At 41.9% G+C, this 5,000-nt stretch overlaps 3 non-coding genes across 3 annotated transcripts in view; all 3 read right to left on the reverse strand.

Annotated features, from left to right (window-relative positions):
• Window positions 1-783, reverse strand: part of LOC149092646 (large subunit ribosomal RNA) — a 4,168-nt gene extending 3,385 nt beyond the window's left edge. Inside the window, exon 1 of the ribosomal RNA XR_016200744.1 lies at window positions 1-783. This exon is cut by the window's left edge and continues 3,385 nt beyond it. This is a non-coding gene — a ribosomal RNA (large subunit ribosomal RNA).
• Window positions 784-1,259: 476 nt separating this feature from the next.
• Window positions 1,260-1,414, reverse strand: LOC149092647 (5.8S ribosomal RNA). Its single transcript, XR_016200766.1, has one exon. It is a non-coding gene; the product is annotated as a 5.8S ribosomal RNA (ribosomal RNA).
• Window positions 1,415-1,901: 487 nt separating this feature from the next.
• Window positions 1,902-4,071, reverse strand: LOC149092648 (small subunit ribosomal RNA). The gene has a single exon (XR_016200703.1). It is a non-coding gene; the product is annotated as a small subunit ribosomal RNA (ribosomal RNA).
• Window positions 4,072-5,000: the final 929 nt, after the last annotated feature.

Here is a 5,000-nt window from a genome sequence, read left to right on the forward strand (position 1 = left end):
ACAGGCTAAGTCTAACAACGCAAGGAATATTAGTAGCTGTGAAAACTAAATGCTGATTAGGTGTGTGTTTAGTACACCTTGCTGTTATCACTTGAACAAGAGTTTTGCACTCTCCTTCACATTGGTCGTGGTTTGAGCACGAGAGTTGAGAAAATGCACTCCTCATGCACATATTGCACTCCTCCTATCAATACCAAGATCCAAGGGCAGGCTAAAAGTTACCCCTTAACCTACTGATCTTGGAACGCTGTAAAGCATTCTTAGCACTGAATAGAAAAAGGCAACAATACACAAGAGGAGCTGAGTTCTCCTCTCAGCTACACTTCGTGGTTCTATCCGTTTCTCTACAAGCGGTTTCACGTCCTTTTGAACTCTCTCTTCAAAGTACTTTGCAACTTTCCCTCACGGTACTTGTTTGCTATCGATATTACCATCGTATTTAGTCTTAGGAGGAGTTTACCTCCTAATTTGGATTGCACTCTCAAGCAATCTGACTCTATCCGCGACTAAAGCCAGTAATCGATATTCCATTAACCAAGATCTGCCACCGGCCTAGAACCGTCTCTGGGAAGAGGGCCCTTGTCAGAGGGACTTGCAGATTTAGTTGAAATAATCGTGACTCTAGCCATTACGCAGCACCGCTTTCCACCTTTCAATGGAAAACCTTTGCGCCGGACTCATCCCTTTTCACTCGCCGTTACTCAGGGAATCTCATTTGATTTCTTTTCCTCCGCTGAATTATATGCTTAAATTCGGCGGGTAACCTCACCTGATCTGAGATCAAAAATATTGATTAAGTTGATTAATGTTTATTTGTGTTGTTTGCAAGCAAGCAACGTAAATCTACTTTAATGTTTGCACAAATTTTGCCTTTGCATTACTTCTTAGGTCTGCTTTAACAGAATGAAATAGCTACTATTTGTACGATTTATACAAGTGCAAGAAGATTCATCAGTTAACAGGTTAGTTGATCACCATAGTTATCTGCAATACGACTTTAGCGTCGTCAGATAGGCGACTAACCTTAGAATCTCATGCTAGTATCTATTCATATATACTGCTTGCAGAGATGAAATATGCATTGTACACAAAATTTATCATGTGAAACAAGTAGATTTGAGATTCTCCTTACTAAATTGCAACGAATTGCAATTAAGAAAAGGAATAAAACATCAAGATTCATGCATATAAATATACAATCCTCTCAAAACAATGCATATATGGTAGTATGCAAGTGTTTTGTTGATTATTTTACATCTCAACTCTCAGACAGATGTGACCTCGGAAAAGACCCGAAAGCCGCAATGTGCGTTGGAAGCTCAAGTGCTCGGCGTGTCCTGCAATTCGCACCGATTATCGTAGCTAGCTACGTTCTTCATCGATTGGTAATTCGAGTGATCCACCGCTTGAAGATGTATCTTTGCCACCGTGGGACTTTTAATAAGTATCCTAAATCTGCATTGAGAGGGTTTGAAAACAATTGTATGCAGTTTATAAAAACCATAGTTGTCTTTACTTAGTTAGGCGAAGAAGTGTAAAACTTCCTTCTTTAAACCTTGCCGTCAGCATAAGCTGAAGACTTGATCAGGTACCAAGTATGTAGCAAGACAGGCTTTTCATTATAAACTACAATTGTTTTGCAAAAGAAATTATGGCTATCGTTAGATAACCCTCACTCTTTGTTGCATTGGATAATGAAAGATGGATGTATGAATGAACGAATGTAATGCAAATTAGAATCATGTTGCAATGGCTAAATGTTTGCAATAAACATTCACAATTGCGACTCTAATGCAAATACAATTCAATTGCATTCACCATATTAGCATCTACAATATCACTATGCAGAGTGTTTGATTGTTTGAAGGTTGTATTTCTCTTATAATAAGAGGGTAATACGTTAATGATCCTTCCGCAGGTTCACCTACGGAAACCTTGTTACGACTTTTACTTCCTCTAAATGATCAAGTTTGAACATCTTTCCAGCACAATCCGACCACTAGTTTCCCAATGGTCTGGATTGACCAGTCCGAAGTCCTCACTAAATCATTCAATCGGTAGTAGCGACGGGCGGTGTGTACAAAGGGCAGGGACGTAATCAACGCAAGCTAATGACTCACGCTTACTGGGAATTCCTCGTTCATGGGCAATAATTACAATGCCCAATCCCCATCACGAAATGGGTTCAAGCGGTTACCCACTCCTTTCGGAGCAGGAAACAGTATGCACGATGACCACTTCAGTGTAGCACGCGTGCGGCCCCGGACATCTAAGGGCATCACAGACCTGTTATTGCTCTGTTTCGTGCGGCTGCGAGCGCCGCTTGTCCCTCTAAGAAGTCCTTACAGTGCTACAGCATCCTTACCCTAGCCAATTCTGTAGGCTAATAGCAGCAGAGCCCTCAACAGCCGAAACCATCAAGAGATACTACCACCCACAGGTTGACTAAGGGGGAGTACTGCAGTGTAAACTGCAAGTCTATTTAGTAGGCTAGAGTCTCGTTCGTTATCGGAATTAACCAGACAAATCACTCCACCAACTAAGAACGGCCATGCACCACCACCCACTGAATCAAGAAAGAGCTCTCAATCTGTCAATCCTCTCAGTGTCCGGGCCGGGTGAGTTTTCCCGTGTTGAGTCAAATTAAGCCGCAAGCTCCACTCCTGGTGGTGCCCTTCCGTCAATTCCTTTAAGTTTCAGCTTTGCAACCATACTTCCCCCGGAACCCAAAAACTTTGGTTTCCCGGAAGCTTCCATTCGAGTCATGAAATTAGTTACTCAGAATGATCGCTGGTTGGCATCGTTTATGGTTAGAACTAGGGCGGTATCTGATCGCCTTCGAACCTCTAACTTTCGTTCTTGATTAATGAAAACATTCTTGGCAAATGCTTTCGCTGTAGTTTGTCTTGCGACGGTCCAAGAATTTCACCTCTAGCGCCGCAATACAAATGCCCCCGTCTGTCCCTCTTAATCATTACCTTGGATTCTTAAGACCAACAAAATAGAACCAAGGTCCTATTCCATTATTCCATGCAAGATCATTCAAGTTAAGGTAGTGGTACGCATCATATAGATGGTTGACCATACCGTTTTTAGGCACCTCTTTCGAGGTTTTGGACGCCTGCTTTGAGCACTCTGATTTTTTCAAGGTAAAAGTCTCGATCGCTTGAATCAACACTCGGTAAAGAGCATTGATAGCAAATATCGAGCAATTTTCTGTCTAAACACTATGAATGTAACCACCAGGAAAGAGGAATGAAGGTTCAAGCAAGCATCCGTAGACACAAGCAAGAAACCTAACATCACCATCTAACCCTTTAATCAGTGGACCCCATAGGTTCGACTGAAATCCAACTACGAGCTTTTTAACCGCAGCAACTTTAATATACGCTATTGGAGCTGGAATTACCGCGGCTGCTGGCACCAGACTTGCCCTCCAATAGATCCTCGTTAAAGGATTTAAATTGTACTCATTCCAATTACGGGGCCTCAATAGAGTCCCGTATTGTTATTTTTCGTCACTACATCCCCGTACTGGGATTGTGTAATTTGCGCGCCTGCTGCCTTCCTTAGATGTGGTAGCCGTTTCTCAGGCTCCCTCTCCGGAATCGAACCCTAATTCCCCGTTACCCGTTACAACCATGGTAGGCGCATAACCTACCATCGACAGTTGATAAGGCAGTTGCTTGAGGGATACATCGTCGGCTCAGAGGCCATACGATTTGCTCAGTTATTCAGAGTCATCACAAGAAATGCAACCGAAGTTGCTAAGATCCCCACTGCTAGTCCTTAGACAGCGACCGAAATCACTGAACAGGGTTCTAGGTGAATAAGAATCATTGGTCTTGTACTAATAAATGCGATCCTTCCGTCAGCAAGCTGAGGTTGGAACACTTGTTCATGTATTAGCTCTAGAATTACCACAGTTATCCATGTAAAAAAGAATATCCGAGGAACCGTAACTGATTTAATGAGCCATTCGCGGTTTCACTTTATAAACAGTATGTACTTAGACATGCATGGCTTAATCTTTGAGACAAGCATATGACTACTGGCAGGATCAACCAGGTAACTTGATGTTTTAGCAAAGTAAAATGCTAAACAAGTTGTTTTTGCAGCTATAAATACGATATCCTCAGCTAACAACCAGCAAGTGGATGTTAACTTTAACGAGGTATCGAGATTTATGTCGTGAATTAAGATGATTCTGCAGAAAACTCTTTAGAATCCATCTTCTTCCACTAAAATGTGCAAGCACATCTAGCAGGAGTAACCATTGCTGGGTACGTTTGCAAGTCAACTAAACAGCATAGTATTATAACCGCTTGATACCAATTTCTTGGATCAATCTGCGGTCTGCTTTGCACAAGCAGAGCTCAATACTAATACTGCTCACTCTGTTGAGTGACTAGTTTGAACATATATGCAAGATATGAAGTCTGATAGCATTAAAGCCCAACTCTCATAGATATTGTCAGTCGTACCAAGGAAGACCTTAGGTCTTGCAGGTACTCTACCTTTGTATAATAGTGTGTGGTGATAAGATGATTGACGATCCAAACCCATTCAGGCCCGTCTCTTCAACCACCAAACATCAACAGAATAACAGGAATAGATGCGTGAACAGCTACAGTCTGGACCATACCACTGCTTGATGCATTGACTTATCCATAACCGTAGACAATCACTTACCTCCCCATCAACTACTGATGGTTGCTTCTCTCAATTCAGCAACTACACTCACCACATATAACACAATAAATCTGGTTGTGATCTAAAACCTCTTTTTCTGAAAATTAGACTAAGTCCGTGTCTATTTTTGACACCCAATAACTTTTGAACCATAAGGTCAATCGCGATCATGTTTTTCGGGGTAATATCCCAGTAGTGCCGACTATCGCATGCGCTTATTAATGACCTAAATTACTAAACGCAAGTGGCCTAAAATCGCGCCAATTCGAACATTCTCATTGCTTTTATGGGCTCAACCATTAAAGGCG

This window comes from Tetranychus urticae, unplaced genomic scaffold (assembly GCF_039701765.1).
Source record: "Tetranychus urticae isolate SD_2017Ah unplaced genomic scaffold, NJAU_TeUrti_SD_1.0 Scaffold_7, whole genome shotgun sequence".
NCBI classification, from domain to species: Eukaryota; Metazoa; Arthropoda; class Arachnida; order Trombidiformes; family Tetranychidae; genus Tetranychus; species Tetranychus urticae.